The sequence below is a fragment of the Anser anser genome (genome assembly GCF_964211835.1).
Source record: "Anser anser genome assembly, chromosome: 9".
Taxonomy (NCBI): Eukaryota; Metazoa; Chordata; class Aves; order Anseriformes; family Anatidae; genus Anser; species Anser anser.
This window is the reverse complement of record NC_139729.1, coordinates 15,141,818-15,164,849: the sequence shown is the minus strand read 5'-3', so window position 1 is coordinate 15,164,849 and position 23,032 is coordinate 15,141,818. Positions and strand designations below refer to the sequence as shown.

Sequence of the window (23,032 nt, the reverse complement as noted above, 5' to 3'; positions counted from 1 at the left end):
CTGCTGCTTTCTCATGCGGTTGTGAATTTGCCTTGAAAAGCATTGGGGAAATTCAGTTCATTGTGAGGCGAAAACTCTCTTTGTCCTGCAGACTGTGTGTGAGACATGCTGTTGCACCCTACTAAGGATTTTTCCCACTTTTCACCACAGACAAACTTGTTACATAAATATGGATAAAACAAAAGGATGAGTAAATATAAAATACTGTTCTGTGCCTAGATGAGTTGTAAAAGCACTGTTGGATCTGTCTTGCTCTAGCCCTAAACCTAACATGAGGAAAATTCTTGTGACTCAGAGGAAGCAGTAATAAATCACTCACACTTTATCTTCTCTGTCTCTCTAATTTGTGTGACCTCTGTCACCATTTGGTATCACTACTTATTACTTTGAAATGAGGGATCCTCCGTGGTATGCACAGTGCCTGTTCAGACAGTCCCTTCTGTAAAGATGATAAATCCTGAATAGAAGGGATGTAAGAGAGAAAGCAGCTTGTGCGAGGTCATTTAGAGGTTGTTGGCAAAATAATTGGCTGTTTAAAATTTTTAATGAAAAAAAATCTAGAAACTCCAGAGTTTTCCTCCTTGATCCACGTATCACTGGCAGCAGTATCACAGCAGCATGTCCAGAGTGGATGCCAGTGATGCAGAGTCTTCATCTGATTTCTCAGAAATAAAAGGTTAGTTTGGGAAAATGTTTTTTGGACTTCACATTCATTGGTAAACCTGAAAGGATGAAAATGTGCTCATAGTTGTATTTGTCAGTGTGTTTTTAACCTAATGGTCAGAAAGTGAAAGAGGGTTTGTAGAGTAACAACTGGTAGTAGTGTACAAGCATGAAATACAGAAGGAAGCTTTTAGTCAGGACAGGCTTTTGAGAGGCCTTACTGAAAGCTAGAGCTGTGTTACAGTAGTCCAGACAATACGAAAGAGGGACTAAATAGATTTTCTGTAGATGTATGCTTCCCAGCTTGCTTGATAGGGTACCTGCCTATAGTCCACAAGTACAACTTCTATTATGGCAATTTGCAGAATGCTCATTTTGAACTATTTTCATCCCCTGGTTGTTGATTTGAATCTGAGTAAGACAAAAATTATTTTAATCTCATATATCCTGCCAATAGTGCAAAATGACTATATTCTTCAGTTTGTCTCTTATTTACTGGTCTCCTAGTTCCCTCTCCTGTTTCTCCCATCCCTATGCAGACATATGCAGAAAAAAATAATTGAAGAATTTATATTAATCCTTAGCTGCAAAGTTATCTTGACTTTGAGAGCTGCATGCAGATTTACTCCTCCACATCCCTCTAAATAATATTCACTCGGCTCTCCGCTCTCTTCATTAAAACTTACTTTGTCAGTTCTTTATAAAATTAGTCATAGCAACTCACCAATGCAATTTTCAACCGTGGTATAAATACAACTGACTTTTAGTAGGAATGGTGTCTAGTGAAAGGCTACAGAGGCAAACCTAGAGCCAAAACCAGAATAAAATCTTAATTGATTGGCTGCTCTGTTGAAACATAACCAGATTTCCTACTGCCAATGACTTTGTCAGTACACCATGCTCACTATGTAATGTTTTAAATCCATCCCATCCCCAAATGCTTCATTCACACTATTCGACATTCCAAGTACCACTCCTCCCATCCATCTGTCCGGCACTTGAAATGCCAAATGCCTTTCCATTTTTGGGTCTTTGCAAAGTTGATACACAAAGAGATATGGGGTGGCTCTTGTTGAATCCTCCGCAGACCCCTGGGCTGCAGCACCACAGAAGTAAATCGCTGGAGGTTGCCTTAGCATGCAACAGGCAGCGTCCATTTCACGTTGGTTGGAGCAGTGTTGCTGTCTATCTGGCAGCCCTGGAGATCTTTCAGGAAGGAGAAAGAGCTGGAGCAAAGAATAGGTGCAAAACCAAAGCTGCTGCACAGCTCTCTGGCGTGATGGGGTGCCTTCACATTTCTTAGCTGTGTTTGGGACAGAAACGTGCCTCATGGTTCATAAGGGTATGTGTTTCGTTAATTTGAGTAAGAGACCGTCAGGAAGCCTGAGGATGCCAGACCTACCCAGCTGGAATCTGTTGCTGCCTTCAGACTTGTATCATTACAAGAATTTTTCCATTGTGTGTACCACAGGAATTCCATAGCTCCAAGAAGAGCCACATGAAATTTTTTTCACCAGAATTTGCCGTCCCCCCCCCCCCCCCCCCCAAATAAAATTCAAGTCCACCACAAAGTTTTGCAATCTCATACTGAATTTCTGTTACTTTATCATTCAAAGAAGAAGAAGAAAAAATAAATTTAAAAAGTTAGGATATATCCCTCTGTAACTATGAAATGGTTCTATACATGCATTTTTATTATAAATTGAATACACATTTTGTTTGCTTCAATATTTCTAGCTTCCTTGTAAAACGAAAAGTAAACTTTTTGTAGCAATCTGAAATTAGATTAAAAATAAAGTAGCTTTAGCCAACCAGCAAATAATCGATGGGGGCAGACCAATGCAAATAGCTGTCTTCGCAGCCCTTGTTCAAGTAACGAGCAGTCCAATTACTCCTGACCTAGCTCCAGTGGCTCATCTGCAGTTGGTTCAAGTGGATCAGGCAGTGTGCGTAGAGCCAATCCTTAAATCATCTGTGACTTTACTGCTGGCTTCATGTGAATTAAAAAATGAAACAAGACAAAATTTATCTTACGGTATGAATAAGTTCTGCTACTCAACATGAAAAATGTTGAAAAATAAAGTTTTGAAGATGCTATGCAACTAACCTGGAAATACAAACATGGTCTGGTAGGGGCAGCTTCTACCTTTTTAATTCTTTATTGATTCTGTTTGTCAGTACAAGTACTATTTAAGCAAGAAACTATTCCTCTAGGGCCTTCAAGTTAATATACTTATTTTAGCCTCCTTATCCTGTTAAAATGAAGAGAATCGGATTGTTCTGAGTTGAACATCTGTTTGAAGTCGATCTGTGTCCACTGTTAAGGGAAATAATATTAGTGAAGGGAAGCAGAAGGCAGCATTTCAAAATGATATCCTCAAAGCATTTTCTACAGATGTCTCAGAGGTTCTCGGGGTATTATGAGGCATAAAAGACATCTGGTCACATTTTTATAATCTCATCAGTGTATATAGAAAATATTTTTCCCTGTTTGACTCTTGACAAGTAGAGGTACTGAAAGGCTTTTTTTTTAAACTTGCTTATTTATCTTATTGCTGTGTGTATGTACCCACTGATTCTTAACTATCCAAATCAGCTTAGTGCTTTATTAAAACACCAACTTCTCGCACTGTAGCTTCTGACTCTCTCCTGCTTACCTACAGTTCTTCAGTGAATCGCTTGTAAAGTAGGACGTTTGAGGATGTTTTTACACTGTGTTATGGGGCATGTTGTCTTTCATCTGCCACTGCTGGCAAATCACTCTTTTCTACTTAAGAGTGCTATTGTACTTTTTGTTCAGTGTTAACAACCTTTCAGTTTGGTCTGTGGAAATACTCCTCCCCTGAAGGCAGAATGCTAAATTAACCTTGTTCTGGAGGCGCCGGTGCAGCTTCCAAAATCTCACTGTGATGAACTGCGCCTGGTGTCCAGCTCCTGTGGATTAACGTGGGCTTCCCAGCCAGGTTCACCAGTTCTGCGGGATCCCAGTAAGCCCCCAAAACTGCTGAAGCGCCTAATTTTGATGAACCAACACAGCAGGCTTTATTTACTGTGATTTGTCATCTTGACCTAGTTTGAAGTGGCCATTTCTTTCCGAAGAAGTAATTAAGGCAGAAACAGAGAAAAATACTCTTGGTTTTGTTTTGCCCAGAGGACAACATATTCTGCACTGTTCTGGCATTAAACTGTATTTCTTGAGCCAAGGCTTTTCATTTAAATTGCCAACGTATTGGCAATTTATTTTGTTTGCCTGACCGTATTTCTGAGAGCTGTGTAAGCCACGCTCTGTGAGGAGCGTTTCTGTTGCCTGCTTTTTGTTACCTTTTTTACCACTGGTCGGTATGAAGAGTCTTCGCTTACGCTACATGGTGCATGGATGTATTTGAGTAAGGATGATTTTATTTTTTTTTTCCTTCCACTTCTAGACCAGCCCTAGAGCCCCTGTATCCACATATCCACGAGAGCCGCTAATGAACATGCCACTTGCAGATACGTCCCGTCCTGCTGGCACGAGCAGAACCTGTGCTCTGCCAGAGGCAGGACAGGGTGGCACGCAGCCCCAGCTGCAGGTAACGGCCCCCTCACCCACTCGGGTGAGGTGCGGACCTGGGGTGGGTGTCAGCCAGGGAACTGCTGCTTCCCAGGTTCCTGCTGCTTTATTGTTCTCAGGCTAACGTGCTCGGCGCACAACTCACCGGAGTTACGTATTTGTTAGTATGCTATGGCAATAGATTTCCCTTTCTAGCTTATCTCCTGCAAGAACAGATGTATCAACGTGAAGTATGAAATCGTATTGGAGAGCTCTTATTGATACTCACTTGAGTACCACTGTAGCTAAATTATATTTTTTCAGTACTTCAGATGGAACACTCCTAATCTGGTTCCGATTTGATGAAACAGTCAATGTTTTCCATTCCTCAAAATGGGTTTTTCCAGCCCTGTTCTTTATATTTTTTCCAACCCTGCTCTTTGCTTAGCCGACAGTCTGCTCTTTGCACTAAGTAGGGAGCCTGTCCTGAATAAGTAGAATAGAGCAGGAAATCCAGCACTTCACTGAGAAATGAATGGAAAGCAGCTTTATCATGTTTTCAGACAGCAGAGAATTGCATCCTTGCGAGAGGTGACCTCCAGGTGAATTTTTCTAGTTCTGGGATCTGCTTGTGAGAAACCACAGGGGAGAGCTCCATTATATGCACAGGGTATTCACACAAGCGCTAGTTAATAAATGGCTTTCTGGAAATGCTGATAAAACTGACACCACATTTTACTATTAAAAAGTACAAACTTCCCTTAAAAAAAAAAAGGGGGTGGGGGGGAGGGGGTGGGGAGAAGCCTTTTTATGCTGGGTTTTGGCTGTCAAAAGTTTACTGCCAGAACATTTTTTCCATTACATTCTCTATGTTGTTTTACCTATCTCCTTGGAAGAAAAAGAGTTCAGCGTTACCTTGCTATGTAAGCACAGTCTGTTTTTTTTAAATGCCACTGTGTCCTAAAGGCCACCACTCCAGTCAGTGCCATACAAAAAGGTGTTCCTGCGTGCCCACGCTCGCACCTTCTGCGTGCTGGAGCCGCCTGTTGGCTCTGGCCCACGCCCACAGGTGACAGCAAGGTGTGGGCACTTGGGACTCCTCAGCAGGGCACTCCCTGGGGAGTCTGAGAAGGGAATGTGATGCACAAGAGACTCCCGTGCTGCTCCTAGATTAAAAGATGCACAGATGTCAGGTTGGGAATTGAGCTACACTTCATTCCTCCTGTGCTGCTCAGTCATCCAGAGTGTTTTTCTGGTTGAAGTGTTTTAGGAGCCATGGAGGAATTCTGCAGCCATGTTATGTAAAAGCTTTGAAGAGCAACCTGTTTCTCTTGCATAAGCTTCCCCCAGCCCACACACGCAGGTGCTTATTGCATGGCCATAGCTGATGTCCTTCAGAAACGGGTATCTGGTGGTAAAGTTAAAATACAAGGAGTAGGTTTCAAAGGTGTTTTGGATAGTACTTAGCCTCTGTCCCTCTGCCCTTCTCATTTCTCAGGTGTTTATGTTGTATCTCGTGCAAAGCAGGCTTTGTGTTACCGTGGATTTGGGGGATGTAGTGTCACGCTGGGTTTCTGTGCACCCAGTGCCAGAGGCAAGAACTGGTCTGACGGCTCTCATAGTGAAAGTGGTAACGTTGGCTCTGTTCCTGGGCCGTGTTTTTGCTGTGCTTGTGACATTGGTATGAACAGTGCCCCTGCACTTCCCATGGGATCGGGTGGTCTCCTTCTGGCCATGAGTGCAGCAAGGCCAGGCGTGGGCGGTCCTGTGCTAAATCTGAACGTACAAGCACGGAGATGGCATAAACTGGTGGCCGTGACTGGGGACTCCTGAAAAATGCTGACCTTTGTTTTGGTGATTTTGTGCGTGTACATGCATGGGAAGGGTGGGATGACATATCTAAATCATCACTCCCAGGAAAGCGTGGCTGCAGGATGACTCTTCGTCTTGTTGGGAGATGTGGGCAGGGAGGGAGCGTGTGTGAAAAATTTTCATGAATCTTTTTCTTATTTCTGGCATACAGACAGGATAAGTCAGTATTAGAATGCCTGTGTGCCTGTGATTCCTGCTGATTTGATGGCTTCTTTATTTCTAGCAAGTAGAACTGGAAACACTTTTCAATTCCAGCTCAGCAAAATACCACCTGCTGCATATATTTAAAGCAGTGACCAGGTAATTGTCTGCTGTGAAGCAGTCTCCTGTTCACTGCTCTGGTTGTCTGTCTCCAGCGTAGCCCAGCACAAACTGCCCATGAGACAGTTTGAGTAGCGAAGAGCACACTAAAACACCCAGAGGTGCTGCTCCAGCCACACAGGACAGCTGGAATGGCACGGTGATGGTGGGGACGTGCAACAGGACATGGACCACGGCACCGTCAGAAACCCTGCGTGGCAGCAGCCGGGGTGCTGCACAAGGGGCTTGCAGTTTGGGACTTACCAGTGCAGAGCAGACTGGGACAGGCTGGAGAGAGCCCGGCAGGTGGGTGAGGAGTTCCTTCAGCCTGAGAAGGGGGGGCTGGGGCAGGGTGGGGGAGAGCTCGTTGTCTTCTGTGGGTGCCTCTGGCTGTAGAGGAACTGGAGCCAGGCTCTTCTCAGAAGTGCTCTGCAAAAGAACAAGAGGGACTAGGCACGAGTTGTAGCAGAGGAATTCCTATTAAATATAAGGAAAAATGATTTGTGGTGAGGGTGATTAAACTGTGAAATAGGTGACTGGAGAGGCAGTGGGATCTCAGCCTTTAGAGGCGTTCAGTATGTAACTGGACAAGGCCGTGAGACACCTGGTCAGACTGTACAGTTGCTCCTGCTTTGGCTGGGGAGCTGGCGGAGATGGTCTCCTAAACTGTTCTGTGGGCAGGGGAAGTTGTGCCTGACTCGGGTACTGCTGGCACATTGGGGGAATAAAGGGCAGGGGCCGTTAGACGGAAGGGTCCCTGAGACTGCAGCTATACCCCAGGGGCCTGTTGGAGCAGGGAGCGACGTCCATTGTGAAGAGTATAATTCTGATCCTGCGTGGCCTGTGATGAGAGCTGAGGATATCGGACCCGCTGCTGGTGACGTCTCTTTAATCTGTTTGCCAGCATCTCCTTTGCTCGAATGCTGGCAAAATCTGCTATATTGCTGACCTGTAGCAATTGCCATTTCATGACCTTTTTTCAGTGGATATAATTGCCAGTTCCATCCTACGTTTTTTAGAAATCATTTCAGAGTTGCTAAGACAGTGATTCCACCTCATAAAAAAAAAAAAAAAAAGATGAAAGGTTGCCTAGCCTTCGTTAGGTTAAAAACACCCCTGGTAAATGGCCGGTCATGATTTGGGGAGGAGATTGCTCCTTCCCAGGGTGCAGCGATGTATAAAACTGTAAGAGAGCAAAGTTCACTGTCATTTTCATCTGCCTGCAAAGGTGTCTTCTGCTGCTAATCATTAGGTCATTAACCTGACCAGTGCTGCTGAGTACGCGGTCTGCCTGAGCAAAGCGTGTCGGTGCATCTCTGCCTCTGAACTCAGCAGAACTCCGCTTTGGGCTGGCGTTTGGTGAGGAGAGTGTTTTGAGAAGCAGGTAGAGGGAACGTGGAAAAGTGTGGCTGTAGGAGTACTGGGCCTTCTGCAGCTCGTGTTGTCCTTTTATTCAGCACTTCAGACAAAAGATTCATTCACTTAATCTGAAGCATCTTGAGGGAAATGAACGCAGGCAAGTTCAGATCAATTATCACACCAAAAAAAAGGAAAAGCTCGCGTTTCTCTGGGCAATCTGTGTGTACTTCAACGTCAAGCTGTGCATGAGAATATGTTACCACAAAGGAAGGTACTACGCTCTAATTAGCAGTCACAAAAATGAAATACCAAGGTGTTATTTCAGTGACTAAGAGCCAGACACGTACAGATTGTGATACATGACTGTTACGTAGATACACTGTGCTCTGAGATGGTTTCTCGCAGGAAGATATTGCGTACTATTAGGCACTCATCACATACAATCATGCTCCTTTTTTGCAGAGTTCATATAAATTAAGCGTGAAAGGGCTTTAAATGCAACGCTATTTCTGTAGGTATGTATCATAAGTACAGTTGGATGGGAACTTTCCAAGAACACTTTTTTTTCCCCCTAAGAGAAGGGATTTGTTGGAAAATGTCAGTTATGTCAAAACCAAAATGTTTGAGGAAACCTGGCTGTTTGACAACCTCTTGCTGACATTTTCGTGGGCTGCTAACAGAGAGCTGTCTGGTTTCTCACTGCCTTGTTGATGCTCGGGGACTCCCGGTCCAAGCGCAGGCTCTGTGTGTGGGCTGCTGGGATGGTTGGGACCTCAGGCCTTCTGTGCTGCCTGACAGCAGGTCTGGAAATGGGAAGCTCCAGGCTTCCCAGCTTGAGTGTGAGATGGGTTACTCTGGTCTCCTTGGCAGAGAGCCTCGAGAGCCGTTGTTTGGGGCTTTGTCCTTCCCGACATCTGTAGGGTCCCACTGACTTTCAAGGTCTTCATGGGAAGTGCCCCAGAGTAAGAAAGCATGCAGAAAATCCTCCAGTGCTGGGAACAATCAACTGTTCCTTTTCACTGAGGGGAAAAAAAAATGGTTTGGGTTTTCCTACTTTTATTTTTCTCCAAAAAGTCCTTAGTTCTGGATATTTCTAAGTTTCTTCTTGCTGTTCTAATTCAGAACAAAGCCTTTCACAAAATATCAGCATTTCCCATAGGAAAGAAATCCTGAATTTTTTCTAGCCTATGTACAATGCCTTTGGGTTTGGTTCCTATGGGGATGGTGCTTGCAAAGGAGGTAATAAGGCTTGAGCAGGCCACTGACTGAGCCTTTGCTTTTTAAGAACCATTTCTGGATCCTCTGGTGAGCTGAATTGGAAACATCGGTGTCCCTGCTTTTACTTAAAACTCTCTGGCAGAGCACAATGAAGGAGACATTCTAACTACATCCTGTTACTGTTTTCTGTGTATTTCTTGATGCCTGTGCTGGCCTCATTTGACTTCATTATTCCGTCATAAAGATGTCATATTTCTCTTTTTTTAAAACTATTTCTAGAATTAGAGTTCATACAGAGAAAAATTAAAACGCAGAGCACACGCTAAATCCTTTCATCGCATTAGACCCTGTCTAGCTGATTTCCCCTTGCCTGCCAGGACTAGTACTTAATGATTTTAAACGTTGTTATGGGCTGAGCTGACAGCCAACCTTTAGCTAAGGCTGCTGTGTATAAGGCATTGAGTGGTATCTCTTCTGTGATGAAACTGAGCAGTTGTCTCCTTTGGCTCTGCAAGATATTTGCTCTCTGTTTTGCCTGGTCTGCACCTATCTGGACTATGTTATTAATGCTCCATCCCAGTATTCTTTGTCACAGGAAAGGCTGCGAAACAGAGCTGACGTTTGGGAAGGAGGGGTGAGGAGGAAGCTGCTCGGTCCACCTTAATCGCCTACTGCCTCATTAAATTCTAAGATCTGAACCAAACAGATTTCTTAACATTTATTATCGAGACCAACAATGCCAGCTGTCCAAACTACTTGGCTGTTAAACTTACAAGGTAAATAGGTAGCATATAGGTTGTATTTGCTAAGTAGAACTGTTTGTGTACAAGGTGTCTGGAATTACTCCTGATTACAATTCATACACTTTGCAGCTTTATTCAATAAGCCATCTTTCAAGAGCTGTGAATGTGTAAGCCTGAAGAAGTCAGAGTCCCTGAACCAAAATTCCTTTGTTGAACATTCATTAAGCCTCTAGCTGAAGTTCACAGTGCTGAAAAAAACCAAGATCCTTCTTATGTAAAGGTGTTTGTGCCAAAGGCTGTAGAAGCATCCTTCTGATTGAGACCTATGCACAAAATTGAGTGGAATGGTTCAGTGAGACTCAGCAGGCTCCAACCTCTGCTTAGGGACTCCAGCAGGACTTGGCTGTGTGCAGGGACAGTGCTAGTGCAGCAGTTCTGCTGTCACGGGGCAGCTGGGCGCCCCGTGTTCTTGGCCATGTTCTTGGCACGAGCGAGAAGAAGCCACCAGAGGCAGGAGAAGAGCGGCACTGAAGAGTGGCAGCTTCAGACCAAGCTGGGGGCATCCAGCACAGCAGCTCAGGGGTTCGTTAGCCTTCTGACAGGTTGGGAACAGGCACCCACACACAACTGGTGTGGGATCCACGCTCAGCAAAGGGAAAATACTGCAAAATAGGTGCACGTAAGCTCTACTAATAGCTCTGAAACATCAATGTAAGACATTCTCAGATGAAAGTAACAGGCGTCACAATATGAGCTCCCTGGAAGTCAGGTAGTAAGCACGGTTCATTTCTGACAGACTTGTGAAATCCTTCTACCCTGAACTGAAGGCTGCCAGCACAGTAGTTTCCGGGGAGGCTTCTGGTGCTGCCATCAACTTCTCCAGAGGCTAAACTTTCCTCTAAGTAGAACAACTAACTTTGCAGCCCAAGCAAAGAAACCATTGCGAGCCTGAATCTTCGTGCTGCTCGACAGCTTGTAGGCAGATCTCTAGATCTGGATCAGAACCACGAAGAGTGGAATGCTCTCAGTAAAGACCTGTGCAGGTTTGTTTTGATGAAGCAGTAGCGGCAAACAAGAGCGTGGGCTATTCAGGCGCATGTTTTGTTTTGTTCTGTTTTTTCCCCCGCAGAAACACACATGGGTTGTGTACTGCACCCTTAGCAGCAGCTGGACCCAGAAGATTTGGTGTTGCCAGCCCAAGCTTCTCCCCTGGACTTGGGAGGGAATTATTTTTCTCTGGGATGGGCCAGTGACCCTGCAGCTTTGCTGGTCCTGTGTTGAGGAAGCCTGCTTAGGGAGTGGAGGATCTGCTTGTCAAGGCCAGGCTTCAGAGCTGACTTAGAAATAAGATGGATTTCAGAGCACAGTGCTCTTCAACAGGAAGTGTGCGCTTCACATCAAACATGGTTTGGGGGCTGCGTAAAGGAGGATGCATGACCTCCACCGTTTCCAGAGAAAACTGGGGAATCATTCCTAATGGCTGTAAATAAGCCTCCACTCCATGTTACAATGATTCATTTAGCACATGTAGCTGAGAGAATATTCTGGCAGTAGGAAAATGTCATCTGTAGACAAAACATGTCTATAGTGTCTCAGAAGCAGAAACGGAAAATAGGAAAATACTACAATTGTTAAAAGAAATTGAGAGATCACACAACAGAACGCCTGTTTGTAATTGTAGCTTACTGGCTGCTTTTAGTCTCTTTATGTTCCCTTCGTCTTGCTTTGCAAATTATGCTGATAAATAGAAACAGGCATTGCTCTCTTTAAGTCCTTAAAAACATAAATAGTTCTTCCAGGTGGCATGTGGCTTTTTACTGTCTTCACAGCAAGGCTATCAATCACGGCACTTTTTCCTGAGCAACTGCGTCCGCAAATTTCCATCCCTCTTCTGTTCGCGTTTACTTGCTGTGCTGAAATACCAGCCTTTCATATACACTCTTGCTAACCGTTCTGCCCTCCAGGAGAAGGATTATAATAATTTATCATTTTTAAGCCCAGTAGGGGTGTGTTTGACTTAAGTTAAAGTCATTCACAACACGCATCAGAGGGGAGTGAAACGAAACATTAGCCGTGCAGATTTTCTCTACTCTGGGAACCCTGCGAAGAACTGGGAACAATAGGAATGAGTGTTTGCCAGGTGTAGGTTGTTTAACTAGAGCATGCACATTATTCCCTAGAACAAAAGATCTCAATATACAAGGTATTTCATTTTCTTCCACCTCCGAACTGGCAGATGGGTGTTTGCCCTGTGGTCGTTGCTTTGCTGTTTGTGCTTGTTGGGGGGGGCTTGACAAGAGATGCGGCACCAGGTGAGAGCACGAGGCTTCGTAACACACTCACTTCCCAGGGCTGTGCCCTTCAGTGTGCCGGGGCTGAGCGCGGCATGCGATCAGGGCTGACCGCGGCACACGGCCGGGATGTGGCCGTGCCTCCCAGCTACCGGCCCTGCCTGGCTCCGGTGCCTGGTGGGAGCCAGCTGCCCTCCTGCCTGCCCCGCTCGCTGCTGCCTGAGCGCATTAGCCAGCATGAGCTGCTGCACGAAGTGCCAGCTGTCTCCCCTGGCCAGCCAGGTGATTTGGTCAGAAAAATAGTCTGTAAAGAGATCATAATCTCCTGCTTAATATACCTCTGAGATGTGTCGTCCCTAAACGTTCACAGGGCAATTTAATGATAGCATTTATTTAAGAAGCTAATAACACGGGTTGTAAAACCTGATATAAAAGCACAATATACCAGAGCAATGGTTATTAGCAGATTGGTTCACACTTTTTGAAAGGTTTTTTAGGGAGAGGCTTTTAAGAAAAATGTAATAATTCACAAATATCTGAAAAATGTTCTTCCAGGTTCGGGTCTTTAGCACTCTGTTTATTATAAGCTGTACAAAAGTAATACAGGTTTTCAGTCTGCTGCCTCTCCTGTAATAAGCTTGCTGATTCATGATGGCCTGTTATTCCTGATAAAATAGAATCTATAATCAGTGTTTCATGGGTAAGTGTGAGGAGCTTACCAGCAAGAGTATCCTTTTTCTCCTTCCCTTACCAGGAGGTTGCTCTAGATGCACTCTGTAATCTAAATAGACAGGTATGGCAGTACCAACACAGCATTTTATTTTCTTCCCATTTATCCTCTGGGTGTCAATCTCTGGTTCTTTAGAGGCAGTCACATTGAGTGTGTTTTACACAGTGTAGCAGAAACAACACGTCATTGAAGAGATGGTGATAACAGAGCTGTCACAAGGAAGAACTTCCTCGCAGGTAGTCCTCTGCACTGCAATGATAACTGATATATAACACATAGTTTCTAGCAAGCTTACAGTGCATTGGCCTACACACCGCCTAACGGGGTGAACAAAACAGGCACAAGTACTCTTCCTCATGTCATGTGGGATTTGTCGTCGTAGTTAGGCATTGGGATGGGTTGCCCAGGGAAGCGGTGGAGTCACCGTCCCTGGGGGTGTTCAAGGAAAGGTTGGACGTGGTGCTTAGGGACATGGTTCGGTGGGTGACACTGGTGGTAGGGGGGTGGTTGGACCAGGTGATGTTGGAGGGCTTTTCCTGCCTTAATGATTCTACGATTTGGTAGTCAAAAAGGTACGTATGTGTAATAAACCCCTAAGGCAAGGTTTTTTTTACGTAACCTCAGTAGGTATGGGCAATTTAGCTTCTCTTTTCTTTATGTTACATATTTTCTGTCTTGAATGACATATGTTGTTACTACCACAGCCTGGAAGACATACTGTTGAAGTCTTATGTATGAGCAATGCTTGTGAGTGAGGCAGGGTCTATGTGGAGAGGAAATGCTTTTCCACAGATTAAGTAGGAAAGCAGATGCTTCTAAGAACATAGTCCTTTCTGCAGCTCACTTAGCATTCACAGCACTGGGAACACTGAACAAAGAAAATAACAAGTGCTGTTCCCATTTTACAGGACTGGACGTAGTTGGCAAAGGAACCGAACTGACACAAGTGAAGCTAAGTCTCCCAAGTCCCATTCAGGTGATTTCTGTTCAGACATCATCTCTAGATGTACACCAAATAGCACTTAAATGACATGTGCACTGTGACATTGATTTAGCTGAAGCCGAAACAACAGATCATACAAAGTCAACTTTATCATACACTGTAATTACAAAAATTAATGGTCGAGTATTCACATTTTCAGATACTCATCCTTAAAGCACCCAGAAAAGTAAGAAGGACTGATGATGCTTAAAAGGAGACATGCCTTCATTCTGTCATCTTCAACAGTCAGTTTTTTTATTCCTAGGGTGTGCATTTGTGCGTCAGCAAGTGCACAGCCTGTCTGGCTTTGCCACGTGGTAACTCAGTCAAGACAATGAACACAGGAACAAAGGCAGGTATTGCTAAGTGGGCTGAATGTGAGAGAACAGGAGGTTTTGCTGAAGCAGGGGGTAAAGGCTAGAAGGGCTTTACAGATGGGCCTGGATCGATCTTGTTTAATATCCCTATTAATGGCATGGGAAAGTGGGAATATACTTATAAAATTGGTCCAAAATTGAGAGGATAAAAATACACAGGGAGAGCTGGAGAGCTCTGAGGACTAAACCAGCAAAGTGTGCAGAAATGAACAGCACCCAGGAAAAGTGTGTGCTGTTAGGCACTAATCGTAATAGTTTCTGGTATGGAGCTCTACAGCTGAAAAAAGAAAAAGGAGGAGCAAGGCAGAAACAAATTCATTGATCAGAGGATGACTGACGTTGTAAGCCAAATGAATGTAAACACCTAAGATAAGTCAGGCAGTATTTTTCCACTGGAGGTAGGGCTATGCGCAAGGTCCTGAGCTAATTTCATCTTAAATGGTGTGAATAATTCTAGCAATTTGTGTTCAGAAAGGACTAATTCACATTGGAAGAGGTACAGAAAAAGGCTGCTAGGACGTTAGGGGAGTGGAAAACCTGCCTTACAAGTGAAGACAAAGCAAACTTAGCTGGTTTGCTCTGGCAGAATAGTTGTTCTCTATGGATATGCTGTGGGATAATGTCAGAGGCTAGGTGTACCACCAGTTCCATTTAAAAAAAAAAAAAAAAAAAAACATTAGTTGGATCTGATGACTGATGTCTAGCACTTAAAAGAAGTGTAGGCATAGTAAGACCAAAACCTGTAACTCTGATAAAGTCTGGTCTGTTTGTGAAAAGATTTTTGTAATGGGATCAGTTGTTGTGCCCATTCTTCCAATCTTGATATTGTTTAAGGCCAAGGGATGGGTTTTAAACCTGAGGCCGTGGGTTTTATTTTTAGCTGTTTTGGAACTACTGAATTGTCAGGTAGTACTCTAAGCCCCTAGGTCTGTGAGAAGTCTTTGAACTAAAGTTCTGTGCTTTAGAGTTAAGTCAGAATTGCATTTAATCAGATTGGTTTGGGCTGTCACCAAATACCTGCGTGCTCAGATCTTAACCTAAGTAGATTCTACTGGCTGGGATTAAATCATATCCTTTTTAAAGTCAGTTGGTGTAATTCCTGTGATTTCAATGGAGTTATGCTGATTTTGAAAAGTTACGAAGGAACTTGCTGGTTGAGATATAAATGTGATGAATAAGGGAATGGAACCACATGAAAGCGAAGCATTAAATGGATTATTTTCTCATACGCTGTTTTCTCATTTTAAGTGTCTATACTTAGCATACCCTCTGCCATAATCACCAACCGCATTTTTCCTTCAACCACCCATGCACATTTTTCCTTCAGGAGAGTGTTTCAATGCCATTTTATATTTTTGTAATACCCTTCATTGTTTTGAAATGCTTTATATTTGGCAATGATCCTGTACTCTTAGAGACCGCCTGTTGTATGCAACCCCTCTGAGAACACAAAGTGCAGCCTCTCAGTTCTTCACGCTTGAACCTGACATCACTTTCTCACAGAATCTTCTGCTTCTTTCTAAGTCATGTTTCACTGCTGAGGTTTCCCTCATGCTTGCTCTTTTCCTTTGCTTGATTCAGCGTATGCATTTTTTTGGATCAGTGTTTAAAACAGCCCTGTCAAATTGCTGACTTGTATGCCTTGTAACAGCAGTGGATGGGCAGCAAGGCTCTCTGAAAAAGGAAAACGAGTATATTAACTTTTGTAGGTTGGGGAGAGTGACTTTTGGTATGACTCACCATGTTTTAACCATGAATTCTGACTCAGTTTGTAGTGTAGCAGCAGCAGTAGTGATAGAAATGGCAAAAAATTCTAGCAGTCACACCGAAAGGCCACTGGTGATTCACAGCATCTGCAGATCACCCGTCCCACAGGAATGCCAGCAGATGGTTGCTTTTGGAGGCATCAGGCCCAAATAGGCTGGTAACTGCTCCATCACTTCTGTGGTGCCCTTGGAGCGGAGGTGGGGACTTGTTCTCCAGCACTACCGTGGCAGGAGATGAGGCTGTTTTGGGACTGCCATGTAAACCCAGGACTGTTGAAGCACTAGGCTATGCTTCGGCTTCTGCCACAAACCCCCATCCTCTCAGGCCATCAGTCAGGCTTCATCCCATGGGCAAACCAAAATGAACAGTGCAGCCCTGTTCACCAGTAATGACAGTGGGGAATAAAAGGGCAAAAGAAGGAAGAAAGCATTCTACCTCCATTTTAGGTGTTAGTGCCTTCTGTTAGGTGTGGGAATGCATATGTGACAGGGATTATCTTGGAGTAAATTATGTATGGTTGGCTGTATCAATGTGTCTCATCATCATGTAAAGACAATGCACGTAATTTGTTTTATCTTCAGTCCAAGGAATCCCTCACTAGCTGTCCAAATCGCTTGCTGACCTTACAGCTTCGAATCCTAATGCTTGTATAATCTAGTTGCTGTTTTACTCTTTTCCTTCTCTTGATATCTTAATTGTGCAAGGCCTTTATCCGCATTAATCTATTGGTAAACTGTGTTGCCTAGTTTCAGAAGAGCTGAGCTGTCCCCAACTCCTGTACTGCCCGGGCGTTTGGCAGCATGCCTTTAGGTGCCGCTCAGACCTCCCCTGTGACCGCAAGTGTCCTTTGTGCTTCCCTAGCACCTTCTGACTTGTAGCTCACTGCCCTACCAGTATAAACCAGAAGGGTAATTCTGTTGCTATCGTGGAAATAAATCGGGACAAATTAACTGTCAACAACACTTCACATCAGTCTGTAGTCTTTTCTTTTACTGCATATGATATATTCGTTATCTTGCTTTTTATTTTATACAGTATTTCAGTAGACATTTGATCTAGATCGTTCCAGAGGCAGTGTGACTGGCTTGTACTAACTAAACAATCACTTTTTTGAGGAGATGTTTCCAATACTTTAATAACCAGTTTGTCAGCTGTGTTCATTGTAATGTGAAGCTGCAAGTAAATGCTAAACAGCTTGGTGGTTTGACCACAGCAACAATTAGCTCTGAAGTGACTTTCTGCTATAGGCAGTCACTTCATTAAGTATTTATGAAACTGAAATGTTTCTGTTAATAAAACACAACTGTAGCCTCTCAGAGAAAGTTCGATGCATCAGTGCTTTGCTTCCTATATGATTTAATGCATTCGCTGACTTGTAATGTTTCTGACATAAAGAATAAAATGTGAAAAATGAGAAATGGTAGAAACACCAGCTTTGGGCTTAGTTATGCCTCTTAGGAGAAGCACTAGCAGTAATTTCCACTCTAATACTTCAACCTAGTCCTCGTGAGCCGTGATCACATGAGCTAGCAGCGCCTGGCACTTTGGCACTGGGACACATACTGGTCCTACAAACCCAGATGCATCTGGGACTGGTGTTCCTGTGCTGGGAGGACCACACAGCTGCCACCAGCATCTTGTGTTCATAAAACCATTCCTCTCCCAGCACAGCCTGATCCTGAAGTCACAGACAACATTGAATTTAATGAGTAAGGCTGAGAATTCCCATTAGGATTCAAGTAGTTATGTTTTGCTGGGGAAAGGGAAAGAAAACATGTCAGAAATCTAATTACCTTTGGATTAATACTTCTGTATTGGGGTCACTTCATGTCTAGCATTCTGTGTTTAGCAACAGTTTTTTCATACCAACATAACCGGTATATGGGACCTTCAAAGGCTTGGTCTGTCACCACACTCCATGTTATGATAAGATGCAGCCGTCAAGCTGAAAGCAGCCCAGGGCCACAATCCACAGCTGATGGGTTTAAATAGAGGAGATCAGTGCAAAGAGGAATGGAGTTGTGGAGAGGTGCACAAAGACCTGGGCACTGGGTCCTTCTTTAGTGGAAGAAGCTCCCCGCTTCCTTTGACTAATTAAAAGCACTGCTGCCTAACCTGGAGGAAGACAGAATGCCTTTTTCATTCAAAGACTGTTTTTTTGTTTTTGTTTTTGTTTTTTTTGAATAGTCTGGCTGAGAGCCTGCAGTGGCTATGGCACTCAGGGCTTAGGCTGGCAGGAAGCGAGACTAGTTTATACAAAGCCACAATGACATGAGCAAGTTTTGACTAAAATGAGCTCAAACAAAGCAGTAGTATACTCCAACAGCTTCCGCCTTCCTTTTTCTTCTACAAAAGAAAATCCACATGAATCTGTAGATTTGCAAGCATACAGCAGGCATACTGGGCCTTGATCAGGAAGAGATGTCTGTGCTGAACTTTATGCACTGAACTGAACTTTTGACTCAACTGTGGCTAGTACACAGTTAAGATCTGCTTGCATGCTTACCTAGCTGGAGAGCTGGGTGATCTTAACTTTGCTTTCAGTGAAATCGGTGGGAGGTTGTCCTTTTCCTCAATGGGAAAAAGGCCAGGCATCAAGTTATTCTACTTAAGACAGCAGCAGCACAACCATGCAGCCAAGTAAGAATTGAGGAGAAGAAGAGGGAAAACACCAACAACAATGGGTTAGGAAAGTAAAACGCTGGGTGGGTAGGTTTATCCTTTTGTAAAGATTATGGAGCCAAATGTATAGAAGTGCTTCACAGGGCAGAACATCACAGTTCAGCAAGGATGGTTGCAGTTATTTGATTTAGTTGCAAATAGTGCCTTAAGGAAAAGAGCAGTATCCAAGAAAGAAAGAAAGAAAAAAAATGTGTTCAATATTAGTACATTTTTTGTATACACAAGATAGGATTTGATAAATGCTTTCAACATTCCTTTAAACACCAAAGCTGTAAAAAGTACTGGATGCAAAGCAGAGGTCTTAAGTCATTAAAAATTCTTCCTTCCAAAAATAAGCAAGTGAAATGATAATTCAACCTGCATTGCATTTTCTCCTTTTAGCTTTAAGTAAACACAGCCAGAAGTTCAGTTCGCTATTTATTTGCAAACACTGCATAATAAACATAAATGTACTGCTGTTAAGAATAATAATGCAATGCTAATGATTCTGAAAAGCAAGAAGGGAATAAAGGAACCATATGAAGGAAAGGGACAGGTAATTAGGCAAAGCAGGGAGATGAGAAGGTAGATAAGTACCTAAGAAAATTATACAGTGAAGGTGATTAAGAGTACAGGCATAGAAACCATATATTAAATACTAGAACAAAAAATAAGGAAAGTGCTGACAAGGATGAGCCATGAAAGGTGAATCTAAACTGCAAGTGTTGAGTATTTGAAATGTAGCAATCCCCCTAGTTCATCCAATCCTGCGATCTACTGTTCCCAAAATAACAAGGGTAAGACTTTGCATTGTAACCAGGAACGTGTGACCTCAAATGAAAACACTGCAAGCATGGTAGTCTTGCTTTCCTTATCTGGTTTGAACCCCTTGCTGTCCCGACAAGCCTCCTGCTCTCACTGCTCCTCCCTCCCGCCCAGCTTTGACATGACGGGCTCGCAGGAGCCCCACTAGCTGCTTTTCAGTGGTGCTCAGCCCAGGTTTTTCACTGATGGCCCATTTCGTGCAATGCAGTTGGCTGAGGAGGTTTCCATCTCCTCTTGGATGGGTTCCCAGTGGATGGAAATTTAGGGGATGCCACCTGGATCAGCACATCTAAGCTAAAAGCACAAGGCTTTTGCTTATGTGTGAGGGGATGGCTCTCAAGCTGACAGTTACAAGACATTAACAGACCTAATGGGTCTGCATAGGGGAAGGGAGGTACCTAACAAGCAGCGACCAGTGGATTACATAAATTAATCATGATTTTAAATGAATGTTTGTTCCTAGTTCCCTCTGAACCACTTTTTCCATTGCCTTTGATGAAATGACCTTGTTTCTGTTTCCCAAGAATACAACTGGAAGAATACAGGGGAATATAGATATTAGAGAGGTGTTAACAGAACAAATAAATGACGCTGGCATGGGATGTGGAAGAAAAGGGGTGCACAGAATACTAAAGCCTTTAAAAAAAAAAAAGACAATTCACTTTATTAATAACTATAAAATATTCTAAAGCTTTTAATGCTTTTTTGTGGCTAGCAATAAAAATTGGAATTCTTTCCATTTGCAAGCAGTAAGGTTGGAACAATGCAGTCTACAAGCTTATATCTGTTAGCTGCGAGCAAAGTCCCTTCAGTTGGTACAGAGATGTTGCTGGGTAGCCACAGTTCTAGTGCTGCCGGTGAGTGGCTCTGATGGAAGAAAAGTTTTAATTGGAAGCTGCATCCTGAAAGGGACCGTAAAATTGCAGAGGTTCAGCTTTTCCCCGGGAAAAACCTCAGCAGTGCAGTGCTGTGTCTGAGCTGCCGGAGCCCCCAGCGCAGTACCCAGCTGTTACCAGCTGTGACACGGGGTAACAGAGCGCAGACAGGATGAGCTGCAGGGCCATGCAGCAGCACTGGGCCGTGTAGAGCGTGCAGGTTTTGGCTGCTGCTGGTGGCACTGCCCTGTCCTTGCTCAGACTGTTCCTCTGAGTGTTGCTCCTGATGGACAACCTGTGTGTGCTGCATCCTGCCCACGCTGCCTTCGGTGCTCTGTGCTCTCCTGCGCTTCAACACCCCTCCTGTCTGGCTTGCCTTAGCTCAGGAAATGCTGTCCAGTGCTTGGGCAGCCAGCGGGTTAAGCAAGGTTATTCGCCTTGGGTGGTGCGTGCCTCCTTGCACTGGTTTCCCAGCTGTGGAGTGTTTTATGGCACTGTGGCATTTAGTTAATACTTGTAGAGGATAAAGTGGTAAACATTTTAAACTATACTTTTTTCTTTGCAACGGAGTGAGTGCTTTCCCCTCTGACAGTGCAAACTTGACTTTTGTCTAAGATTAACGGCAAGGATGCTTTGTGTGTTTTAATACTGCTTTACCTCAGCTTGAACAACCAACTGTTATTATTACTACTTTAACATTTCTAACCAAATGTCACCTGTACTCCTTAAGCTTGTCATGATAATGAAAACTTAGTTGATTTAGTGATTAACTGAGCTGATTTAATTATCTTGGGTAAATAATATTATATGCTAATGTAAGGTAATTTATTTCTTTCTAATCTCTTAGAACCCTATATGCTGCAATCAGATTCTTTAAATATTTACTGAAGCACTTAGATGTAATAAATCGGATAAAATTACTCGTGAGTGACATTATGCTGGTGCCAGCGTGAGTTCCTTCTCTGCCATGTATAGAAGAGATGGGGAAAACGCTCCTGCTGTGCTACAGACGCAGGGAAAATGATTTTGGAGGTGCTCCCAGGCCCTCTGCCGTGCTCGCAGTAATCCGTGATCTGAGTTTGCCGTTGTAGCTGAAGGCTGGGGAAGCAGTCCCTGCCACAGACCTGCCTTCGTCCTGCAGGCAGAGCAGGAGTGGCCGCAGGAGGAGTGATTCAGGTGAGGGCAAAGCGGTGGCGATGTGGTGGTGCCGGCGGGAGAGGCGATGCGAGGCAGTGGGATGGTGCAGTGAGGATCTCCCTGCGGAGGCTCCTTTGTGAGGTCAGACCGAGCCTCAGCTTCGTGTCTGGCCCTGCTGCTCCACTGGCTGTCCTCCCTTCCCCAAACACACCAGGACAGCATGCGTTTCCACCCAAGTGCTATATGGCGGTGTCTTGTAGTTTAGTGCTGTGAACATTTATAAAGAAAATGAAATACTTACTGCTTTAATACAAGCTGGCCTTAAGAGTCTCATAAAAATTCTCTATTGATTCAGCCCTTTACTAAACTATTATATAAAACCGCTACAAAGTTCCATAAAGTTTCTAATTACAGGGAAGCCTGTATAAGTCTGTATCTATTTTTTACAGCCTCTTGAATGCAGCCATTGAAAACTGCATAGGCATCCTGTTATGCACAGTACTACATCCCTTGGACGTGTCCTGAGGTAGATTTTTGTGTGCGACTTCACTTACAGCTTCTTTGAACAGAACTCGGGTGGGCGCTGGGCGGCATGCGAATGTGAAGCGAGCTGCTGGAGGTCGCTCTGCCCTCTGCAGCAGCAGCTGCTGGTGCTGAGCTGCTGTGACGCTCTGAGCACTGCACGCAGTGCTACACACATGAGCAGCAGGCCTTTTTAACTGCCTGTCCCGCTCTGGGGCCGAACATCTGAAATGTTGATGTGACAGCCACAGGTAGTTCAAAGAACGGTTTCAGAAGTTGCCAGGTTTTACTCATTTTGTAAGCCCCATATTCTTAGAAGTAACAAAACTCGTATGAATGTGTTTAATGGTCTGAGTCAGTAGCAAACTCCCAAATAGGACAGGTGTTTGAAGTGTCCCTTTTCTCAAGAAAAGGGCAAACATATTAAAAACGCTTAGTTGCCTTGCGTTTTCCATAATGTACATGCTAGCCTTTTTTTCGTTCTTTTCTTTTTAATGCTGAGATGCCTGTATTTTTTTTCTTACTGAAAAAAGAATAAATCTGATCTACCATAAGTACTGAGTAACAGGTTAGCCTAACTAAGCAGAGAATACCAGTACTAACAGCAATCTGACTACCTGCTTGTCTAAATGAAACACACCTCCAAATCTTCTTTGTAGGCATGGGGAAAGCTAGGGGGGGAAAAAAAGGTGTTGAATAATGATAAAGATTCCTATAATGAATAAAATGACTGGAAAGCAGGACTGGAGTTGAGATCAACTAAAATCAAGACGTTGTTAGTACCTGTTTGAGAATACTGAACTTAAAAGAAGCCCTAAAATGCAATGGTTGTACCACTAAGCTCTTCAGATATTTTCATGGTTTACCAAACACAGGAAACACCTCTGACAGCGGAGCACCAGCAGGATGTTGAGGTTTCTTTAACTGCTGACTAAGTACTGGTATGAACAGCGGTGTTAGTGCACTACTGCTACCCTTAGATGACAATCTCTTAAAGTGTTCGTGGTCTGTGCCATCAGACTGACCACTGGGGTTGTGAGCATTAGGCACCACTTTCTTGCCCTTGCAAAACGTGCTCTGGAATTTGTACTCGTGGTGCTCAGGATTCATAGGCAGGTGAGGTGGGAGCGCGGTCAGCCTGGTCGGTGAGGGCGTCTGCACGAGGCGTGCAGCGCTCAGCT

General features: G+C 44.0%; 1 long non-coding RNA gene across 1 annotated transcript in view; it reads left to right on the top strand.

Annotated features, from left to right (window-relative positions):
- The window catches only part of LOC310904434, a 44,440-nt gene that overhangs the window by 683 nt on the left and 20,725 nt on the right, over positions 1 to 23,032 (top strand). The window lies entirely within an intron of this gene.